Below are 25,837 nucleotides of genomic sequence, written 5' to 3' on the forward strand. Positions count from 1 at the left end.
GTCTAATAAGACTCAACTATTTCCAGGAATTCAGAAATTTCCTTTCTTGACTTTGACTCCTTTTTATTCTGCAGATACATTCTCTTCATTTCTTACCCCTAGATTAATATTTTTTCCTCTTAAGACATGCAGGAAAACATTTTCATTCTATCCAAAATGTTTATGTAGGCTTGATTTATGTTTTGCTTTGTTAATTTGCCCATTCTTATTTTCTGATAAAAGGCCACTGAGACAGGGAAAGAGGGTGAAATTCTCCCACAGAATGAAAAGAAGAGGATGGAAAGGTGTCTTGGGCAAATAAAAATTATAGTTATTTTGTTTATTACATTTGACCTCAGATGACTACAGATTCATGTCACCCAAACTCTGTTACATGGATCATCATTGTTCCATGAAATATTAATCAGTGTTCTGTGGGGAAGATATCTTCTGTAAACAAATAATTTTAGAAAATATTTGAGTAACAGGATATTAAAACTGCTTCCTTGTTTCCGTATTATTTAGTAAGGTGCAAACATGACAGATGTCGGATGCTAGAAGATGAAGCAGACAGATGTCCACATGCAGAAATTACAAGGGGAAAGTCCACAAACAAGTTCAGTGACCTTTGACCTCTCTGACACAATGAAAGGATATCAACTAGTAAAGAGGGAGGACTTTGAATGTATGACTTTGACAATATCTATCTGTTTGCTGTGTCGACAGCCTCCCCGCATCGAAGTTTTCCATGTTGCATAATTCCAGAGGGTGCTGTACTTTCTCTGAAAAACACGCTCATTCCAACCCTCAGTTGTTGACACAGAATATAGGTCATTTCCCTTCCTGTTAAAAGTGAAAGTGCTAGCGGCTCAGTCGTGTCCGACTCTTTGTGACTCCACGGACTGTAGCCCGCCAGGCTCCTCTGTCCATGGGATTCATCAGGCAAGAATACTGGAGTGGGTTGCCATTCTCTTCTCTAGGGCATCTTTCCGAACCAGGGATGGAACCTGGGTCTCCCACATTGTAGGCAGATTCTTTTTACCATCTGAGCCATCAGGGAAGCCCTGTTGTTGTTGTGCAGTACAGTGCCTCTAGCAGTCCTATGCTCACCAAGAGGGAGTGGTGGGCTGTGCTACCTTCTTATGGCAAATCTAGTGAGGAGGGCTCTTATGAAACTCTCAGAAAGCTTAAAATGTGCTCCTTGAAATCTAGGGACTCTGAAGATTGGATCCTGACTCCTGTGAGAAAATGAAAGTGGCCTGCGGTGATAGGGTAGAGGAGGCGGTGTTGGGACTGACTTGTACAATCAGAGTTTACTGGGGCAGGGAGGGCCTGAGAGTTTTGTGTAGACAGATGTGACCATGTAGGAGAGAGGGTCTGGGTAGAGTAGTCTTGAGTCCTGGCTGGTAGAGCCACTTGAACGGGCAGAAGGAACCCAGCAGTGAAGATGGATGTGATTATGGGATATCTAGAAACAACAGAAAATGTCCTTAAGCGAGCACCTGGAATTTAGTGGGTCTGATAAACTTTTAGCAAAGATTGCCACCACCACCACCAACAAAAAATGCTCATGAGATCAAGAGCTATAAACTTCTGCCAGTCTTAAGGAACAGGAACTGGCCTTTGATTAAGTCCTTTCTTAAGCCCTTATCACTCTTCCATCCACTCCTAAATCCCTGGAGGAGTCTGGACCTCCTGGGAATGAGAGGTAGGAGAATTGTAGGTTGATGGAAATAATCTTTCCTTTCAGTCTGAAGCAGACTTGGTTTGGTGTTAGAAAGAAGATATGTGTTAAATTAAGCTCTTTGTTTTGATTCATCTTGGAATAGACCATCTGGTTATATATTGATATTTTGTTTTTAACTGAAAGTAACTTTAGGGCTGGACTTTCCAGGTGGCACTAGTGGGGAAAAAATCTGTCTGCCAGTGCAGGAGATGCAAGAGATGTAGTTTCAGTCCCAGGGTTGGGAGGATCCTCTGGAGAAGGGAATGACTGCCCACTCCATTACTCTTGCCTGGTTAATTCCATGGCAGACGAACCTGGTGGGCTAGAGACCATAGGACTTGGAAGAGTCTGACATGACTGAGCTACTGAGCAGAGCACAGCAACTTTAGGGTTACTCTAATAATCACTTAACAGTAATTAACAGACAGGGCTTGTGGACGTGCTGAAGTTTTCACTTAGGACCAGGATAAGGTTTAATTCATTGAACAAATTTTAAAGGAGAGAAAAATGCTGTAATTTGCATTTTATCTGTATCTTGAATGGTACATGCTTAACATTTAAGATTTACAAAATTAAGCAAGTTTTTAGCTTTTTGTTGTTTCTAATGTGTTATTTTCTGGGCTGTTCACTTTTTATTCAGCTTGGGAATTGCTAAGAAGTTATGGTAGATGATGTTTCCCAAAGTATTTGACCCTGACACCATTTTTTCGCAATGTATCCACTCATATCTTAAAATATATATTACCTAGCACTAAGCTTGGGAAACTGTAGACTCCTGAAATGTAAAGAATGAATGATAAGTAGTGCAAATCTGAAATTATAGAATAAAATAGCAAATGACTTCTTTTAGTATTCTTTAAAACTTGGTGGGATAAGATAAGAATACCCTAATGGAAAATTATGCCCTATTCAAAAGAAACATCTGTTATATCAGAAGACAGAGAAAATCTCAAACTCGAAACAATATATACATTCTCAGAAATCCATGAAAATTCAAACAAGCATAGAGGATGAAACAGAAGTGATGCCATTATGAAAGATTAGATTAGAGTAATCTGCTGTATAGAGAGAGCAGAAACCACTTTTTGTGCATGTAGCTCACATTGGCTAAGATGCAAATTATAATAGTTATTTGAGGCTTCAACCATCTGGACATTTACTGAAAGTCTCATTCGGATACAAAAAAGAAAGATTCTTAACTTGACTTTTAAAAAGTCAGTCTCACAGAGGTGAAAGGGAAAAAAACTCATCAAACATTTAGAATGGATCTAATTCTTTTGGACAGGGCAGAATTGACTGCTAAAGAGAGACAATGGGAAATTTAGGACAAAGAAATTATGTCATCTTATAGACTACATGGCACTTAAAGAATAGGCTGCAGCGTGTAGTCAGATACACATCTTAGATTTTGAGAAGACAATTTTAAAAATATTGAAACAAGCACAATTCTATGGCATGAAATTCTGCAATGGATGATGACTTAAAAGCATAGGAAATTTTAAAAACAATTAATTCTGACTTACTTCTCTGAGAAAATTTGTGGTACTTAAAGAAACTTGTTGGCTATTGTAAAATTTCTCTAATGACCTCTAAGGTACAGGAGTCATAGATGGCATATAAATAGCAGACATAACTGGATATGTGTGATGCTCATGCACTAGCAGAAGTGGACCCAAGGGGCAAAGTATAAAATGAACCAAGGTCATTACTAAAACTAACGTGAAGTTATTGTCAAAGATGTGAACGCTAAATACAACCCACAGTTGAGGATTTTATTTTGTTATGAAGAACACTAACGGGACAGTTAAGTCTGGATAGACCCTATAGGTTGATAATAGTATTATAAAAGTTAATTTAAAAATTTTTATAATAATACTGGGATTATATCTGAAAGTATCCTTCTTATAGCCTGTTGAGCTATGTCATATGGAAAAGAAAGTGTGATTTCATTTTGCTATGTCCATGCCTCTCAAATGAGAAGGTTTCAAACATCAAGTCAAGTAAATTATCATCACTTATAACATATAATCATCTCAAAATCCGTGGTTTATTAGTCTAGTTCATATTTAGCTAATTTATAGACTTTCATCCCCTGAAGTTTCTCATTTCCTTACCATTTTCTCCTTGAATAAAATAACATGTTATCCTTTAATTGCTAATATCATAGAGATTCTTAAATAGACAATTTGTTTGGAACAAAATCTGTGACCCTTTTCAAGTTAGTCTTCATAGAGCCTTTGACTTAACTTTTCAATATAGTCCAGTTGTAGTCTAAGGATTTTGTAGAGCTGACAACTTGGAATTTGCTTACATTGTTTTCCTTAATTAAATAGATTATTTCTTTGAATCTATATCTTCCTCTTTGGTGTTCCTTTTATGAAGTACATTAATATTTCTGCCTTTGAAAGTGGTCATGAAAGTTTGATCTATATGTGTTTTATGTTTGAAATTATATTTACTCTCATTCTTGGTTATTAGTTTTTCTTGGTAAGGGATTCTAGGTTCAAAATCACATTTCCCTTATAATTGTGAAAATATAGCTCCATTGTTTTTGAATACACAGTTTAATACCAATCTGACTCTTATTCTAGTATAACTAAGTCTTCCAGCATCCTATACTTGAGCTTACCTAAAAGTTTTATTAAGAATTTTCCTCCCTCTTGAAACACTGAAGTTTTATAAAATTATGCCTTAAACTTATGAAGTGTTCTTGTTTTATTCATTTATAACAAATAGTGCTTGGAAAATATTTTCAGCCTGAATTAAGTCTTTCTTAATCCCAAGAGAACTTGAGATATTTATGTATATTTTCCTCCCCTTCTAGTGTCTCTTTGCTTTTTTTTCCAAAATTATTGTTAACTACAAATATTCTGAATTTAGTCCCTGTGTCTCACTTTTTCTCTGCTTTTTTTAAAAAAATTCTTTTTAATTTTCTTAAATTTATCTTCCAGTTTATTTAAAAAAAATCTAGATTATGTTCTAATAACATTTTCATAATATTATTTACAGAGGCAATCATATCACCTATGTTATCAATAATTAAGTATTTTCTTAAATTTCCTTTATGATATTTATAGCTTTTAAGATGCAGTTCCATTTTTTTTTTTTTTTATTCCTGAGTACCAAACATTGCAGGTCAGGTGCTCCAATTTCTTTGGTAGAAATGTTCTAGATTGATCTAAGGACAACCAAGGTAGAGAGAAAAAATGCATAGAAAGTACAGTATATTGAAGCATTAATAATACCATGTACTAAAAGAATTACCAGTCACTGAAGCATCAGAAGAGCTGAGAAACCAGAAAATTTGTCTTACTCATTCACTGGATATCAATTGGGAACAAAAGGAGATATAAAACATAAGATTACTTCTGAAATAATGACTATATTACAAAGAGCTAAAAGAAAAAAAAATTGACAACACAGTAAGGTACAGAACAGATCAAATGCATAGAGGTAAGAAAATAAAACCGAAATAAAAGAAAATATAAAGGGGCCATAGGACCAAGTGATAAATATTGAAGATACACCAATCTTCGAAGCAAACTTGGTCAACAATCATATAATTAGAGCTCTGAAAGAAGAGCAAAACAGTGGAATGGAGCAAGTATTTAAAATTATAATTCAGGAGATGTCCTTAAAAGAAGATTAGAATCTTCATGTTGAAAAGACATACTCTGTACCAAGGAGAATTTATCTCTGGTACAAGGAGATTCATACATACCACAGTATTTACTGATAAAATTATGGAAACTATAAAAAAGAAGAAAGAATACTGTCAGTTGCAAGCCAAAAAATATATTAATTCAGAATTTTCTAAGTAATACTATAGTAGCAAAGTACCCTAAAAGATTATGCCATTTTATCAGATAGTTGAGTCAGAGCAAGTGTAGAAAGGAGGATGGTGAGGAAAGGATATATTCTAATTTTATTATCAGTTTAGGGAACTTAAAGATACTGTCTAAAAAAAGAAGCTCAGAGTATCTTATTTTGGTATTAATATAAAGGTTATTAAGAGGGCACAATGGTAGAATATCCTATGTATCATAATAGTAAAAGAAAAATAAAAAAATTGTCTACCTAGTGAAAGATATCTAAAACAGCATAACCTAAAATAATGACAAAAATGAACAAAAACTTTTCATGTAAAGCAATTTAAATGAGATTAAATTGTTCAGCAGAACAAGAAAAGATCTTCAGATAACTCAAAGAAAAATTCAATTATCTGATGTGTACAAGGGACATAGTAAACAAAGTAATTGAAAAAGTTTGAAGGTTGTGGACATAGTAGATATATGAAAAGGAGGATACAATATTGGCAAGAGACAAAGTAGGAAATTCAGGCATAGAAATATTAGACCAACAAAAGGCAGTTTATAATTTTAAAGGCTACAGCTTATAATGATAATATGACAGTTATAACTATTTATCCATCAAATAACAAAGCATAAACTGTCATAAAGCAAAAAATTTATTTACTTCAGATAAGCTGAAACACAGAATATTTTAACATACTATCTTTGCCAAAGATAGATTAAATAGTCAAAACAGCAGGAATGTAGAAGACCTAAACAACATAAACAATAAAAGTAAATCTTACAGGTCTATGATGAAATTGGTCCCCTAAAAAGGAGGTAATTAATAAATTATTTTAAGATAAAAATAAACAAGGGAGTAAATCCTGAGTTCTCATCAAGGTGAAAAATTATGTTTTTATTTTGTATCTATATGAGATGAAGGATGCTAACCAAACTTATCATGGCAATTATTTCATTATGTATGTAGGTCAAATCATTAAAAATAAAGAAATAACATCAGAATTTAATCTAGAAAGCAGTAGAACTAATAGTATAAAGTATCCTATTATATTTAATTTTTATTGGAGAAAATAAAATAAGGTAACTAGGAATAATCAATTCAAGAAAGCAAAGAAGAATACACAGAAACAAAACAATGAGTGACAAGAAGGATATAGCCCCCAAATGCCAAAAACTTTAAATACTTTACAAAATTGTGCAATAAGTTCTATGAATTTTTTCTAGAAAATATAATTTATGGAAACTTACCCCCACTTAATCAGGGATTATTAAAATAATCAAGGTAATTCTACAAATCTACAAATGTAAGTAATCACAATGTTACTGAAAATGTTTCAAAGCATATATTATGAGAGAAAGCATCCAAATTCTTCATAAAAACAAATGCTTATAATAAATATCATAATCTTATTTCATAAAGAAAACTAAAGACCAATCTTAATTTCCCACACAACAAAGTCTAATGCCTAAGTAAAATATTAGCAGAATTCAATATCGTCTTCATCATGTTAAAGCAGTAACACATGAATGTTTTCCTTTAAAATGGGATGAGATAGTATCAGCTGGCATGTAGAAAATCACATTTGCCATCAATTAATATACACATTCAGAAATTAATGGATCTATGAATGCTAGAAATAAGACGTGGTACAAAGATAATATTGCTAATAATTTTAAGTAAAACGCCTATCTAAGAAGGATTATCAGTAATCAAATTTAAATTTTTAAACTAAGTAGATGATTTGCAAATATTAAAATGTCCTTTTATATTGTTATTATAAAAGCAGCAAATGTACAATTGTTGTTTAGTTTGCTAAGTTGTGTCCAACTCTTTGTAGCCCCATGGACTGTAACCCTCCAGGCTCCTCTGCCCATGGGATTTCCCAGGCAAGAATACTGGACTGAGTTGCCATTTCCTTCTCCAGGGGATCTTCCTGACCCAGGAATCAAACCCAGGTCTCCTGCATTGGCAGATGGATTCTTTACCACTGATTCACCAGGGAAGCCCAAATTTAAGAAACATATATCATATTCCTACCACCACAGGTCGCTACTATTGACATTTATGTATATCTTTCCAGATCTTTTCTGATATGCATGTACGTGGGTTGGTGTGTATCTGTGTGTGTTTTGTATACATACAAATGCCTGTCTAAACTATTTTACTTGAAAATAAATATATGACTACTTTATGGCTCAGAGGTTAAAGTGTCTGCCTCCAATGTGGGAGATCTGGGTTCGATCCCTGGGTCGGGAAGATCCCCTGGAGAAGGAAATGGAAACCCACTCCAGTATTCTTGCTGGAGAATCCCATGGATTGAGGAGACTGGTGGGCTGTAGTCCACGGGGTCACAAAGAGTCAGACACGACTGAGTGACTTGAATTGACTTGACTTGACTTGGGTTGACTAATGTGAAATAGTACACCTTGGTACTGTGTTTCTGGAGTTCTAACAGTTAATATTACATTGTTGTTTTTTCATTGCTAAGTAGTGTCCTACTCTTTGCAATCCCATAGCCTGTAGCCCACCAGGCTCCTCTGTCCATGGGATTTCCCAGGAAAGAATATTGGAGTTGGGTGGCATTTTCTTCTCCGGGGGATCTTCAAACCCAGGGATCGAACTTTCATCTCTTGCATTGGCAGGCAGATTCTTTAACACTGAGCCACAGTAGATCATATCATTTTGGTTTAATAGAGAAATATTTATATAATGAATTAATGAGGGGCTGCCTTAGTGGCTCAAATGTAAATAATCTGCCTGCATTGTGGGAGAACTAGGTTCAATCCCTCTGTGGGGAAGATCCCCTGGAGAAGGGAATGGCTTTCCACTCCAGTTTTCTTGCCTAGAAAGTTTCATGGACAGAGAAACCTAGCAGGCTACAGTCCATGGGATCTCAAAGAGCTGGACACGACTGAGAAACTAACACTTCACAAGAAATATTTATGCCTGTTTTATGCTAGTCACTGAATAATTAAATAAGAACCATCACATTTAGTCAAAAACAATAATAGGAAGAAAATAAACACAGTATCAAGAAGTATATAGTATTATCCCTGCTTCCTAGAAAATGGTGTCCATGGGATTCTCCAGGCAGGAATATTGGAGTGGGTAGTCATTCCCTTCTTGAGGGGATCTTCCTAAACCAAGGATCAAATCTGGGTCACCCACACTGAAGGCAGTGAGCCTTCTGAGCCACCAGGGAAGCGCAGAATTGGCATGTAGACCTACCCAATCCCATGACCATGGTGCTTCTGTTGTTGCTTTTTGCCTCATATGTCTTTTCTCCTGCACTTTCCTCATTGCTTCCCGATAAAACATGAGATAGTATCTTGGAGTATACGTGCAGAACTTACACCCAGTAACAAATTGTCGCTTTGCAGGACATGTCAGAATTATGGCGCACCTGTTTTCCCTAGTGTGAAAGCCTCTCTGAGTGATCACCAAAACCTATTACTAGCTCTGATGTATTTAACTTCTCTCAAAAAAGAAAAAAAATAAAGCTGCTGTTATTCCATATGAATAAAGTTCTCTCTGTTTCTTTTCTATTTACAAAATAAGTTCACATTAAATAAAATGATCTGACTATTCAAGTCAGCAACCTTCTGTGCCTTTAGCATCTATCCTGTCCTGTCCAGCCAGTTAGCAGCAACAACCTCACCCTCAGTAATCAGAAAGTGTAATGTGAATTGTTCTGTTGTGAGATACCTTAATACACAGGTCTTAGGGTCAGAAAGAAAATAAACGATACAGCTTATATTTTTGTTTCTATTTTCTTTTACTTTACTGACCATAACTTTAATGTCAGTGTGCCAAGTGAATAGGGGTTATGGCTCCTTTGAAAGCCCCTTGAAATTTATTTTGAAGGCTTGGATTGGCCAAACATGCATATTGACCCATTCTTTGTCTTATTTCCTGTTTTAATTGAGTGTCAAAGGTTACGCGTTGCTGTTAGAGTAAGACATGACTGGCAGCAGAGGTCAGGGACTCTCTGGTATTCTATTAGAGCCATAAAAACAAAACAGAATGATAATTTCACCTGTTCTAACCTCAATTTTTCCAGGATGGGACAGACATTGACCTTATTGTTTGTCAACCATTGACTCTATAAACTTCAGCTACCCTAATTCTGCTTACTAAACAGTAAGAGTGCTTTTACAACAAGGAGGAAAAATAAAACAATGAAAAAGACTCAAAGATGACTCAAAGGAGAGATGTCTCCAGGTGACAGAAAAGATAAAATAACTTCTTTTTTTATTCCTAGGTCACATCCCTCGTTTGTATAGTTTACAACAATAACAGTTTCTACCAACAACCTTCAATTTTATCTTCTTTTGTGGAATACCTTATAACTTCCTTTATGTGAGCAAGTACAAGCAATAAATCTAATAAATTGCTCACGCTACCTAAAACCTATCTGTGGCACTTGAAGGGTTTATGAATTTCTGTGCAAGTTTTCTCCACTTTCCCTACCCTTTAAAGTTTTTGCTGAAATGTAGGTAGATATTTAAAGGCATAATTAATCTTTTCTCATCTCTTTTCTGAAAGGCAAAAATAGCAATAGTGAAGAAAGCGTATGTTAAATATTTCTTTTGAAAGTATTTGAAAACTGACTTCTTATCAAAAATTTAATGAAGTAAAATAAAGGTTATAATCTGAAGCTAATTATCCTTCAATTTCAGGGTCCAATTTAATCTAGGTTTCTGATGAGCAATTAAGTAAAGTTTTAAAAGCTGGATTTTGTTGTTGTTGGTAATTAAAGTCTAGTTGATTTACAATATGGTGTTAGTTTCAGGTATACAATAAAGTGATTCGTGTGTATATATATATATATATATATTCATATTCTTTCCCATTATAGGTTATTACAATATATTGAACTTAGTTCTCTATTTACCTATGCAATAAATCTTTGTTGTTTCTATATTTTACTTATGGTAGTTTGTATCCGTAAATTCCATACTTCTAATTTATTCCTCTCCCCTCTTTCCCCTTTGGTAACCATAAACTTGTTTTCTATGTCTATGAGTCTATTTCTGTTTTATCAATAAATCCATTGGTATTATTTTTTAAGTTACACATATAAGTTATATCCTATATATTTGTATTTCTTTGTCTAACTCCACTTGGTATGATTTTCTCTAGGTCCATGCATGTTATTGCAAATGACAATATTTCATTCTCTTTTATGGCATATATACATACATACATAGGCTTCTCTGGAGGCTCAGTGGTAAAGAATCCATCTGCCAATACAAAAGTACATTTGTGCTAAGTCCCTTCTGTCATGTCCAACTCTTTGTGACCTTACAGAAGGTAGCCCACCGGGCTCCTCTGTCTGTGGGGATTCCCCAGGCAAGAATGCTGGGATGGGTTCCCATGCCCTCTTCTAGGGGATCTTCTCAATCCAGGGATAGAACCCACATCTCTCCTATCTCCTGCATTGGCAGGTGGTCTCTTTACCACTAGTACCACCTGGGAAGCCCCCAGTGCAAAAGTTGTGGATTCAATTCCTGGGTCGGAAAGATCCCCTGGAGGAGAACGGCAACCCACTCCAGTATTCTTGCTTGGGAAATCCCATGGACGGATGGGGCTGTCCTGGTGGGCTACAGTCCATGGGGTCACAAAGAGTCGAATATGACTTAGTGACTAAACATCAACAACATATATACATATATATTATGTATTATATATATATATTCCACATCTTTTTTATCCATTCATCTGTCGTTAGACCCTTGAGTTGCTTCCATGACTTGGCTGTTGTAAATAGTGCTGCTATGAACTTGGGTGTACATGTATCTTTTCAGATTAAATTTCTTGCCTTTTCTAAGTTTATGCAAACTAGTGGATTTGCTGGGTCAGTTTGATCATATGACTGGATCAAATTTAAAACCATTTTTAGTTTTTTAAAGTACCTCCACACTATTTTCCACAGTGGCTGCACCAATTTACATTCCTACCAACAGTGTAGGAATGTTCCTTTTCTCCATACCCTCTCCAGCATTTATTATTTGTAGACTATTTGATGATCACTGTACTGACTGCTGTTCAGATGATACTTCACTGTAGTTTTGACTTGTGCCTCTTTAATAATTAGCATTGTTGAGCATCTTTCACGTGCTTTTCAGCCATCTGTATTTGCATACTTTGGAAATTAACTCCATGTTAGTTGCCTTGTTTGCAGATATTTTCTCCCAGTCTCTAGATTGTCTTTTCATTTTGTTTATGATTTCCTTTGTTTTAAGTTTGTGGATCTTTCTGATAACAATAAATATTTGTTGGTGGTTTTCTGTAGTTTGAAGGGAAATAATTTGAAATTTAAATAGTGTTATTTAGTTACATTTTTTTGTGAAGGATAACTACTATTCTTCAAAGGCCATTTGAAAATCATCAGTTATTCTTTTGTCTTCACTTTAAGAAAAGTAATATTTTTATCTCAATATGCCCATTGTTTTTGTTATAATTTGAAGGTTAACACTGAATTTTTGATTATAGGTATAACAATTAGCCTTCTTTAACATGAACTTGAATTTTTAGCTTTTTCAATGCCAAGGTAGAAATCAAAATAAAAATACCATTTATAAGTTTTTTATGGAAACTACTGGTGTTTGTGGTTAAACTGACAGATAGTAATTAACAAATTAGTAAGATTACATTGACTTTCTAGGTTACTTGTTAGAAGTTACATGCATATTTTCAGGGGCATACATTTTAATATGGAGGCATCAGTAGTTAAAGGAAAACTAATGATGTTTTAATTCCTTGATTTTTTCTTAAGCACCAAATGAAATGAAGTGATTTGACACACATTTAACTAAAAAAGAGACCAGAAGATTGTTGAAGATTAAAAAAGTGAAATTTTCTCACTTTACAAATTGATTTAGAGTTTTACACAAATTAACGATTTCAGCTTATTATTATAAGAAACTTAAAAAACATGGTACCATGAGAAATATGGTTTATCCTATATTTGTTTGACCAAAAGCCAATGTAATAGGAACAAAAGCCAATAAACTACCTTAAATTTCCTTGAAACTCAGTGGATTCAGCTGAATTTTTTATCAACTTGGTCAGCATTACCTTTTAAGATGAGGCGGACTATTCCCCCTCAGTTATAGAGGGGTTATTAAATAATTGATTCTGCTGACCTGAATTTGCAAAATTGGTTCACAATGAAGAAACATTTCTCAATTGAAAAGTTACCCAATAGCTTATTTTCATAATTCTGTCCTCATTTCAGGGATTTCTCATCCTCCTTCCCATATGAGAACTTCCTGAACCATAGATTTATGACAAATTGCTCAGATAGTATGTAACCATCTTCTCGAGTCTGGGGACACTTACTGGTAGGTCTTACAACTCCATGAAGAGGTGATGGTATGACTCCTTTGTGAGATCTTCAGAGAAAGTTAATACCTCTTCATTGTAGAAGTCCCAATGACAAGAATATTATTACCTTACACATTTCAGTATTCAACAATGGACCTGTTTGGCCACACTGGATATGTAACTGTATCATGGTAAAGAGAATTTGATATTCTTTAGCTATAATATTCCTGAAATGGGTAATAATAAGGGCATTGTATACACTTAAAATCACTCAAAATACAAAAAGAAGGGGAAGGGGGACTTGGTAGTGTCATGATGCAACTTCAAATTCACATTATTTTCGGAGCATTTGACAAATTCTGTATTACTTCAAAGAAATGGATGGTGTCTCTTATTAATGTATATTCTCTAGAGTTATATATAAAAGAGCCATAACAAAACTCACACTCAATAAAGTCTTAGTAATTAACTGCCCTCGTTTCCATGCAATGTTACACCATCTCTCATAAATAGCTTGTTTGAACCTACACACTTAAAAAGGCATTAATTGCTATTGACAATGCTCTACAAATAAGCTAGGCATAAAAAATGTGAATAAAAGGAGTGACATGATCTTGGTGTTGGGAATATTTGGAGCAACAATGAGTCTGAAAAGAGGACAGTCCTATTTCATTCCCACTGATGTTCGTGTCCATGTAAACTCCCTTTTAATAGCATCCACATTACACTGGAAAATAGGTATGCTACCTTTTGAAAGTGAGTGCATTAAAAGAATCCAGCCCTTTGCTAAAAAGGTCAGCTCTTGAAAGCCTTCAAGAGCTTTGGTAGCTGAGAAAGCTGGAGGGCTGTAAATCCTTCATTTCGTTGCTAAGAAGCTTGGCTCCTGAGAATCACATCAGTGATTCTAACACAGAGAGTGAAATGTGAATCCTTTGTTCCCAGCCTATGATGCTGCGCTCCGGAGTACTTGTTTCCTTGGCTAAGAGAACATGCGGGAGCGGTCTATTAGGTGAACTTAGAGATTAATTATGAATAGACACAAACTGAGAAAGATAGGCAAAAAATGCACAGTGTGTTAAGAAAGAAGACTTACTTGCAAGAGTGCCAGATGGCAAATGCCATTACACAGAGATATATGCACCGAAATGATAGTCACATGGTAACATCTGAAAATATTTTGTAACCTCAGCATGTTTTTTTACTATGAAAAATATCTGTCGAGGAAAATGCCTTCCCCATTGGCTTATTTTAACACACTGATTGAAAATAAAGAAAAAATACAAAAGGTCATTGTACCTTTAAATCAAACTGTGATATACCAGAACCAGTCTTCACTTATTATATAGTAACAGGAGCACTTTAAACAACTGGGTAATAAATAATTATTGTCATTCAGCAAAAAATAAGTACAGCATATTTTGGATACATGTTGAAGGCATTGTATCAATTTTTTCTATTTGCATAATTAAAAACAGCACAAATATTGATTATGTGATGAAGTGTTACATTTAGGAAATCATTATACATATCTTGAAATATTTCAATACCTGTGAAAATTGTTGTATTTATCTGTGTATGTATTAAATTAATGAAATGCAAATGACCATGATAACCCATAACAACAGCATTATATGGCTGAACAAAAATAATAATGATGTTAGTATTAATAATAATAATGACTGTTATTGATCTAGTATGTATTTCAGGTACAATTATGAGCACTTTACATGCACTGATTGTATCACGGATGTTTGATACAATCTTTTGAGTTGTATACTACTATGTATTGCATTTACACAGTGGGCACAGAATTTGAGAAATTTGTTCAAGATCCCAAAACGTGAGGTTAAGTGGTAGAGCTGAGATATGAACCCATGCCACCATCAAGAATATTATTTACAGATAGTGCAACAAGGGTGTGTACAATCTAAGAGTAGGGATTTAGACATAGAAATAATGATAATCTTTTTTTTCTCCTCTGCCTGTTACAAAGCTATACCCCATATATGAGACGTTGTGATCTTTATAGCCCTTATATAAGTTCAGATTGCATATTACATAGCAATGTTCAGGAATATTTAGTGATTTAGCTAGTGTCATGTTTAGGGAATCTCAGGATATGGAACAAAAACTGGTTTCTAACAGTCATTCCTCTCTAATGCCTTCCTCTATTCTGTTTTTTTTTTTTTTTTAATTGGGGTATAATTGCTTTACAATGTTGTGTCAGTTTCTGCTGTACAACAAAGGGAATCAGTCCACATATATCCTCTCCCTCTTGAATCTCCCTCCCACCCCATCTCCTCATTTTACCTTTCTCCATCAGCAAAGAGCACCGAGCTGAGCTCTCTCCACTATTGCAGATTCCCACTAGCTATTTGTTTTACATGTTAGTGTACCAGTGTCGGTCACAATCTCCCAAATCATTGCATCTACCATCCTCCCCCATGTCCTTTATACAGACAGTAAATATTGCACAAGCTTCAAATCAAGTGATGATATAGAAACAAAATAAGTTGATCAATATAGATATTAATTACCAATGCATTATTTTCTCAAAAACTTGCCTGTTACCATATGCCAATGCCAGCAGCATACCTCCGAAACTGGTGGTCACTTTCAGTGGCTTCTCAAACTGGACTCATAAATTGTTATTGTTCTTTAATTTGTAATATAAATATATTACTTTTCTTTCAGTTTTCACTATAATGAAAATAGTTATCCGCAGCCTCATGCTTGGATAACTGCAAAAGCCTTTTACGTGGTTTTCATTGAGTCGAAATCTCAATTAAACCATGTCTCTGTATTATGGCTAATCTCTAAATTCTTGACAGTGAATATGTCCTGAAGCTTCTTGTTGCCCTCCTGTCCAAAGCTTAGATATAAAAATTAATATTATATAAGAACTCTACAGTCCAAGATTTGAGCCCTATTGCTGCACTTATCAGCTATGTGATCATTAGCAAGTAAGAGAGTTAAAAATCTCCGTGAAAAATGACTGTTAATCATTCAATGGTGTCTGACTCTTTGCAACCCTGTGGACTGTAGCCAGTCCCTTCTCCAAGGGATCGTACCAACGCACACATCGAACCCAGGTCTCCTGCATTATAGACAGACTCTTTCCCATCTGAGCCACCTCTGTGCTTTGTTACAATTTCCTTTTTAATTGGATTGGTAATTCTATTCACTCATAGATTGTTATGACACCTAAATGGGCTATCACATGTAAAGTGAAATGAAGATTGTCTAGCCAAACAGTAAGTGCTCAATAAACGTTACCCATTATTAGAACAACTTATTTTGTCCCTTCATAGGATCCATAGAAGAGACATCTGGTTAAATGCATCTTCCAGTCTGCTAGTTGTAGTCTTAAGTTTGAATTCTGCCTGCTTATCCTAGTTACTGTGTGATGTTGGGAAAATTGCTTGATCAAAGCCTCAGTTTCCTTGTCTGTAATGTATAATTTAGTAACAATTCTTTGTAGGAAAATTAAGTGAGATAGTAAAGGTATACTATTTAACACTAGATGTGGCTTGTAACAAATACTCAATAGTTGTTGGAATAATTGCTAGAAGAAAAAAAAACATGAAATCATTACTGAGAAATTTTTTTTCAAAATTATGCTATTTTTTATTACTTAGAAATCCTATCTACAAAACATAACCAGTTTTGTAATTAAGGATATTTATCTTTTAAATTTGTTTGTTATAACACAAATAACAGCAAAAAGCTAAATAGTTTTGAAATCTGAATTCAGCAAATGAAAAGGATACATTATTTTTCTAAACTTTTAGTATTGCCTTCTATTTCTCTGACAATATCATTTTTCCCCAAATTGATATGTCTATTGATAAAGTAGGGAGATAAGATATTGCTCCTTTGTGTTCCCTCTTAAGCTATCATAAGATCAGAATACAGTCAGTTCCCATTTGTAAATAGTTTGAATTCTAAAGTTTATTTGATAACTCAAAATACATTACTTTCTATGTATTCATTTGGAAGTCAAAATATATTTTTCCCTCTATGAAAAAGTTGAATATGCTGACTACTGCCCCTAGGCAAGTTCAAAAAACTTAATTTAACACTTACTATACAAATATAATACATGCTACATTTGCAGTTAATATATATGGAAAGGTTTATGGTGCTGATGAAGTGAAAAATGAATGCCATGTGCGTCATTTTCATGGGCTTTTCCAGCCTTGATGCCATTTTCTCCAGTCACTGGTAGCAAATCCCCCTTTTTTCTTAAACATGCCTCAATGCCTCACTATAGATGTATGCACAGTTATTGGACTTCAACATGAATAACACAATTTTGTTAAATGGATTTGATAAAAATCAGACAATGTGTTAAGTGATAACACAGACGTCTTCTTTATTTTGGTTTCAGAAAATTGTATACTCTGGAAAGTGCAGCAGTCGACCCCCCAAAAGCTTGTTTTCTTGCTAAGTGGGAAATTTGACTCATGCTTTTTTTTTTAAAAAAAAGATAGTTTTTATTTCTTGTGATTTGCTTAACTAATTATTCTTCTCATTTCTGACAACATAGCTAGCATGCATTTTTTTTTTTTCCCTGACTTTGGCCAGTTTAGGGAAAAAAATAATTGCTATTCATTACCACATTTTTTTTTTTTTTGCCATCATATTCTAATCTGTTCCTTACTAAAAGCCAAATATTTTCATTCATGATAAAGGGAACTGTTACTGCTGATAATTTGCTTTGGTTTTTAGTCTTTATCCTTAAATGAAACTTAAACTTTCTTACTTTGTAGGGAAAAAAAAGAAGTACTTGGTTACTGCACTTGATGAAACAGATAAGTTCATTTCATTTCAACTAGATGTTGAAGGAAGAACAAAGGACATCAGTCAGTTCAGTTCAGTCACTCAGTCATGTCTGACTCTTTGTGACCCCATGGACTGCAGCTTCCTGACCAGGCTTCCCTGTCAGCCACCAACCCCTGGAGCTTGCTCCTGGAGATAATTACTTGAACATGGAAGATGGCGATTCAGTTAGCCTTCCTGATTATTTTAAAATTCATCAGCAAGGACAATGTTAAAAGTGTTTATCATGAAAGGGTGTAGTCCTTGATACTTGAAATTCTAATATAATAAATAAGAATAATGTTGAGAATCTCAGCTAGAATTGTACAGCCTGTATATGACAAATGACATTTACCCAGTTTCAAAACAAACAGGAGTGGTTATTATCCCATCTGACTAATGAACAAAATGAATTTCATAGAGATATACTCAAGGCCAAAGATTTGACTGGCTTCAATACATGACACCCTAAGCAGACAGCAAGGATGAGTTTCAAGGCCCATATTTTTGAAGAAAGAAAGTACATGTGTAAAATGCCTACAGTACTGAATAGGTAGAGCTGTTTTGCTTGCTTCACAGTGGACTAATGGACACAATGCAGGAAGAAAGTTTTGGGCAAAAGCAATGGAAGGGAAGAAAAAAAAAAAAACCATATTTGACATTCTCAGAACCTCACACAATGTTAAAGTAGTGCTTGTTCCTAAGACTCAAATTTGAAAAAATTCACTGGGCATTGGTGAAGTACTCAAAGGGGTCTTGCCTAAGCAGTGAGGAGTAACTGTTTTTGGTGGTGCCTGAAGTACTCTTGCCTGGAAAATCCCATGGACGGAGGAGCTTGGTAGGCTGCAGTCCATGGGGTCACGAAGTCAGACACAACTGAACGACTTCACTTTCACTTTTCACTTTCATGCATTGGAGAAGGAAATGGCAACCCACTCCAGTGTTCTTTCCTGGAGAATCCCAGGGATGGGGGAAACCTGACAGGCTCCCGCCTATGGGGTCGCACAGAGTCGGACACAACTGAAGCAACTTAGCAGCAGCAGCAGCAGCAACAACAAGTTTAAAAAACAAGACTCAAAGGATCATATTTTTCCAAGTAATTTAACTGAATTCCAGAAAAACCCTGAAGCAGATTTATAAGAAAGAATACAAAATATTAAGCACCAAAAACAGTAAAAATTTTTGCTTAGACAATCAAATATCTTTTAGAGAGATTTGAATAATATTTCCAACCATATATGCCTTTTAGTTCCTGTGTAGAGGGCTTTCCTGGTGACTCAGATGGTAAAGAATCTGCCTCCGATGTCAGAGACTCAGGTTTAATACCTGGGTTGGGAAGATCCCCTGGAGAAGGAAATGGCAACCCACTCCAATACTCTTGCCTGGAGAATTCCATGGATAGAAGAACCTGGCAGACTACAGTCCATGGGGTCTCAAAGAGTCAGATATGAGCGACTAATACTTTACCATGTAGAATTCATTTCTTTGCAAGGTTTAATCTCATTAATCCCTTCCAAGATATTTTTTACAGCAGACATTGTGGTGTTTATCTCTAGAAGATCTATTTGTGTCTTTTTATGTTTTTCTTGCCTCTACTTAACTTTATGAACATAAGAAATGCATTTATAGTAACCATATGATATTTACAAAATAAGTATGAAATAGAAAGCTATAGATCATAAACATTTAAAAATTCATTAATGACCAAATATCTTGTTAAAATATTAGCAAATGTAAGACATTTCCCCCCAGATGTATACTTTTGGGAAAAAAGCACATAAAAGATATTCTATATCAGTTATTAGAAAAATCAAATTAAAAGCACAAGGCAACATCAATACACATTTTTTTTTTAGAATGGATAAAATTTAAAAGATTGACAATACCAAATGTTAGTGAGAATTTGAAACAAAATTTCCATGCACTGTTGATAAAAATATCAAAAGATACAATCAGTTTGGCAGAAAAAAAATAGAAGTTTTAAAAACTTACACACCTACCTTATGATCCAGCCATTCCACTAAGTTTTTACCCAAAGGAAAAGTATATGTCAAAATGGATACGTAAATGTTGGTAGCGAGTTTATGTGAAATGGTAAAAAAATGGAAACAATATGAATGAACATCAGCAGACAAATTGATAAACTGTGGAGTTTTCATATGATGAAATACTTGTTTAGTCACTAAGTTATGTCCAACTCTTTTGTGACCCCATGGACTGTGTAAGCCGATCAAGCTCCTCCATGGGATTTCCCAGGCAAGAATACTGGAGTGAGTTGCCAGTTCCTTCTCCAAGGGATCTTCCTGACCCAGAGATCAAACCTGCGTCTCCTGCATTGTCAGGCAGATTCTTTACCACTGAGCCACCAGGGAAGCTTAATACTCAGTAGTAAAAAGAACTAAACTCTTGATATAAGCAGCAGCATGGATGAATCTCAAAAGACAGCTATGCTGAGTGGAAGAAACAGATATAAAAGAGTACATTGTGTATAATTCCATTCTTAAAAATTTCTAGAAAATGAAAACTAATTGACAGTGTCATAAAATATGTCAGTAGTTACTAGGGCTTAGAGTGCTGAGTGTCAAGGGACAGCAATTACAAAGAGTCATGAGGAAACATTTAGGAGTGATGGGCACACTTACTCTCTTGTGTGTGATGTTCATTTCACTGTGGTACACCTGTGTCAAACTTATTACACTGCACAGTTTAAAATGTGTGATTTATTATGCATCAATTATGTCTAGAAATATAATTTAAAAATAAATTCATAAGATCTCAAAGTCAAATTAAAAAAAAGATCTTTCAGTGACTTTTCATGTTTTACTACCACAATATTTATGGAAATACAGAAGATAATTATTATTCACAACAGTTCTGTGTGCCTTTGTTTCTCCTTCTCCCTACATTTGACACAGCCCCTCTTCAAGCTTTCTAGACGCTCCTTTCAAAGGCCACTTCTCCCATGTAGGCTTCACTGTTCTCACAAGCTGAAAATTACTTCTTGTTCTTTCGAATCTCTGTAAGCCACTAATATGCATCTTTCTGATGATATTTATATTCTTTCCCAGTTCACAGTATTAAAAATCACTTTTTTTTTTTTCTCAAAAGACAGGACTCTCTGAGTCACTGAGATAATTTGAAAGACATCAGTTCAACTTACAGAAACAGAGAACATGTTTTTGATGTCTTGACGCTGAGAACCCTGGGGAGTGAGACTTCTGATGTTCCTGGCTTTCAGAATAGATGGTCTGACCTAGGTGTTTTCCCATAGTACCTTCATCCTAACTTCAGCCTCCTCTACACATCAGATGACAGAGAGTTAAAAGTACATATAATGAGAAATCAGTGCTACTTTAACATTTGCTCAAAATTCAAAGATAGTTCTGTTGAGATGTTCCTCCTAATTTGTTTCTTCTAAGCTGTTTGCCTTGTGTGACGCCCTCTGATTAAATCCTCTCCAAAGTCCCACAAGGGATAAACTGATTTACAGATGATAAGAATGAGACCTCTAGAGGTTTCTTGAGTAACCTGGTCCAAGTTAGCCATCTGATAAGTAGGAAGCCAACACTGGCAGCAATTGCCCTCTGACTCCAAAGCCTACATTCTCCATCAACACGTTATATCACCTCTCTGACATTCAAATGCAAAGAAAAGGCCGAATAATCTAAAGCCAAAGGGATCGGAGGACATTTCTGTAGGGGAGGGTGCAGGTGTACTCTGTCTTCATTGACAACAAGGTTCATGTTGGTATTTGTAACAGTATCGGATACTTTGACTTAGATTATTGTGCTTTTTAATGGGGAATTCTGGGCTTCCCTGGGCTTTCCTTTCAGACTGTACAGGATCTGCGGGCAATGCGGGAGACTGGGTTCAGTCCCTGGCTCGGGAGAATCCCCTGGAGATGGGAATGGCAGCCCACTCCAGTATTCTTGCCTGGAGAAGCCCGTGGACAGAGGACCTGGCAGGCTGCAGTCCACATAATGTTTCTTTTCAATATCTTTTAATACTGAGTTTGTGCTTACTTTTTTTGGATTGTCTTAATATCTGTTCATAGTTGGTTGGTTAGAACGAAAACAAACTCCACACATATTTATTTTTTATGTTTTTTAATGTCTTCTAGTTATCCTAACAATTTCTCCATTTGTATAACACTTATTTTTAAGAAAATGTGTCTGGGTCATCCCAGTGCACCAGCCCCAAGCATCCTGTATCCTGCATCGAACCTAGACTGGGATGACCCAGAGAGATGGTATGAGGAGGAAGGTGGGAGGGGGGTTCAGGACTGGGAACACGTGTACAGCTGTGGCAGATTCGTGCTGATGTATGGCAAAACCAATACAGTATTGTAAAGTAAAATAAAGCAAAATTAAAAAAAAAAATCATAAAAAAAAAAAAGAAAATGTGTCTGGAGTATTGTCCTTTTAAAGTCTTCCCAGCATTTCCTAAATTTCATAACATGACTGTTCTATATGTGTGTGTGTATGTGTATTGAGAATGTGTATAAATTATATGCAAAGGCTATATCTTATACAGTTGAACATATCCTAGGACTCAGTTAGGAGTTTTTCACATAATAGGAACCAGTTTCTTGAGGTGCACTGAACTGGAATGTAAAGAATCACTGAAAACTTGTCCATAAAATCCAAGTGTAGATACACCTCTTCCTGTCTCCACCTAAACATGGGGTTATGGTGTCATCTGTGTGTCTCTCTGTAGTTAAGACTTTCACTCCACCCTCAGCCTGCTGTCCATTCAATGCTGACATCCTCGGGAGGCCTGAAAGTTTCCTGAGTTACTATAGACACGCACACGCATGCACACACTGACAGACAATACGCACAAAATCCTGAACACAGATCACATTTTTTTACCCCATTGAAGTTTATAACTAATTGGTCCATCTGTTAGAGAGTATTTAATTTCCTTTTAATTTATTTTTTCCTGTGTTCAGCACTTTTCCATTTCAGAGCATTTAATAGCAAATGCTGCTATTGACTAGATGAGAGGCTATGAATTAGATGCGGTCTGTGGTAAGTAAACTAGTTTCTTTTATCCCAAAGGAAACTGAAGACATTAATGTTGCTCAACCAGTTGGTAGAGACCATTATTTAAATTTAAATGAAAGAAAAACACGTTTGCTTTACAATGGAAATGAACAATTCAGATCTGAGAAGCTATTGCCTATCTCTGCCAACCACCTCAATGTCTGTCTTTCAGATAGCAAAGATGTAGTTAATATGGTACCCTAGATTTTTACAATAATAAAGCATATCAGCTCTGATATGGAGACTGACTTCCTAATTATTCAGGCCCTAAATAATGCAAGCCATGTTCTCCTTTATTAGCTAATATCTTTCAGAGGTTAGAAAGATGATTATAAAGACCAATTAAAGATACAGTTTTCTGACATGCTGGCCCAGTTCATAATCTGCACAATATGAAATGCATGTAAGAAGGTCATTATCAGAATATTCTCCCCTAGTTTATATTAGTTTTTTTTTCCTTCTTTTTGGATCACATCTAGTATAAAGACTTTGGTGTTGCTGTAACTCTTGTTCAATAGCCAGAAATTCTAACTTCATAAAATTTCTTGATACTACATTAACCCTGCATCAGATAAACAAGTACATTGGGAACTATGGCTAATACAGCTGAACATGAAAATAATAGATTGTATTTGTACAGAAAAAAAGAGTGCAGAAGCAATCTAAGTAATATATAACCTTGTTATATGAAATGCTATTATTTTAATATATCGGTTCCACTAACAAGAAATCTGTTGGAGGGAAATCTGTTATTTTATGTACAGAGAAATGCTATGCATTAAGCAACCCTGCTTTATTAATTTAGTGCTTCTCTGTCACTCAATACTTTGGAAGATAGTTTTCCCATTTGGTAGATAATAAATCACAAAATTTCTGTTATGGTTCAAAGGCTGTAACACTGGTTTCAAAGATCATATTTAATTCCAGTATAAGTTTCTCCAAATAAATTTCCTATTCAGGTAATCGTAGGGAGTTAAGATAAGTGAAGATGTATGTTACAGACCAAATAATGGCCCTCCAATTGTACTCAAGTGCTGAGGCGCTCAAGGTTAAAGAATCTGCCCACCAATGTAGGAAGCGCAGGTTCAATCCTTGATAGCATCAAAGTAAGATAAATCTAGCTCACTTCGTGATTATGGACATTACATGCCATGGGTATTTTAAAGAAGATGAATTCTAAAGTTGAATGCAGGGTCTCTAAACTAAGGTATTCAACTTTCCACTATAACAATTCTCTATTTTCTGCTCCTGGACAGTTGCCTACTCTCCTAGGAGTTCCACTCTATGATGATCCAGGATATAGATACAGACATAGATAATAGATATAGGTAGGGCTTCCCTGGTGGCTCAGATGGTGAAAAATCTTCCTTCAATGCAGGAGCCCCAGGTTCAATCCCTGGGTCAGGAAGTTCCCCTGGAGAAGGGATAGGCTACCCACTCTACTATTCTTGGGCTTCCCTTGTGGCTCAGCTGGTAAAGAATTCGCCTCAATGCAGGCAACCTGGGTTCAATCCCTGGGTTGGGAAGATTCCGTGGAGAAAGGAAAGGCTACCCACTCCAGTATTCTGGCCTGGAGAGTTCCATGAACTATACAGTCCATGGGGTCACAAAGAGTCAGAAACGACTGAGGACCTTTCACTTTCACCAGTATTCTTGCCTGGAGAATTCCATGGACAGAGGAGCCTGGTGGGTTACAGTCCATGTGGTCTCAAAGAGGCAGACATGACTGAGCAACTAACACACACACACACATAGATATAGATAATATATAGATATATAGAGATAGAGATACACACACACACATATTCTTGTGTTTTCTTGGTTATTTTCAACAAAATTGACCATATTTGAATTACAGAATTAAGGCACTGCATTTTTGTCATCCCATTATTTAGTCATTTTATAGAAAAATAAAGACAAAGCTATGCTGCAAACTTTCCATCTGGTTAAAATTTGCCTATTCCATATCCATGTGGATATCATGAAACCAACATCTGTTAGAGATTTGTATAATTCTATTAATACATTCTTTATTATTTCCCCTGCATTTGATTTAATAGGCAGTGATTTTCATGATGCTTTTCTGTTCCTTTTTAAAAATCTGAGCATCTACCCTCAGGCTCTGAGGTGAACAAATGAAGCCATAAAAGTGTTTATCTTTTTGTGTAACAAGGCCATCTTCCCCCAGTCTCTCAGAAAATAAACGTTAGGGTCAACCTTGTCATTTGTTTCTATCCTTAATTATCTTAGTGTTGCCAATCCTATAATGACAATGACAGTCACAGGTACTATTTATCAAAACTCAATATATGTCAGGAACTCTTCTAGGTGGTAGGAGTGTATTAAAACAATTGATGTTCACAACAGCCTAATAATGTAGGTACTGTCACTATCTTTGTTTCACTTATAAGGGAACTAAGGAACTGGGAAATTAAACAGCTTATCCATGATCTTACCACATTATATTCATCCTGAAGAATCAGTTAACACTTACCTAGTACTTAGTGCGTCAGTTCTTTCTTTCTTTCTTTTTTGATATGTATTTGGCTGTGCCTGGCTTAGCTGTGACATACAGGGTCTTTGTAGTTGTAGCATTCAGAATCTTTAGCTGTGGTATGCGGGATCTAGTTCACTGACCGGGGATCGAGCTCAGGTCCCTTGCACTGGGAGCTCAGAGTCTTAGCCTCTGGACCCCTAGGGAAGTCCCTACATCAATTTTTATCATCAGCCTATCTTTAAGGCTCTGTGTCATCTCCTTCATTGTACAGCATCCCCTTTGGCTCCTCAATGTCTCAGTCCTCTTTCCTTTTCTTCCTCCCAATACAATTAAAAGTTCATAAGCCCTTACCCAGAAAAGTGGTGTAAAAGGTATAAAAGAATTTGAATATTTTAGACCTAAGAGAGATTACTAATGGAGGCATATCTGTATATTATATAACAAGTCCCGCTGGATATGAGCAACATCTTTAAACAAAAACAGCACAACATTAATATTTCTGCAGCAAAATATATAAAGATTCATGACAAGTAGAATCCAAAAAGATTATTAAAATCCTTACATCAGTTTAGGTCCTGTTTTACCAATAAATAAGTTATAAAAACTTTCCATTTTCACAGCTTT

The sequence above is a fragment of the Budorcas taxicolor genome, chromosome 8 (genome assembly GCF_023091745.1).
Source record: "Budorcas taxicolor isolate Tak-1 chromosome 8, Takin1.1, whole genome shotgun sequence".
Lineage (NCBI taxonomy): Eukaryota > Metazoa > Chordata > Mammalia > Artiodactyla > Bovidae > Budorcas > Budorcas taxicolor.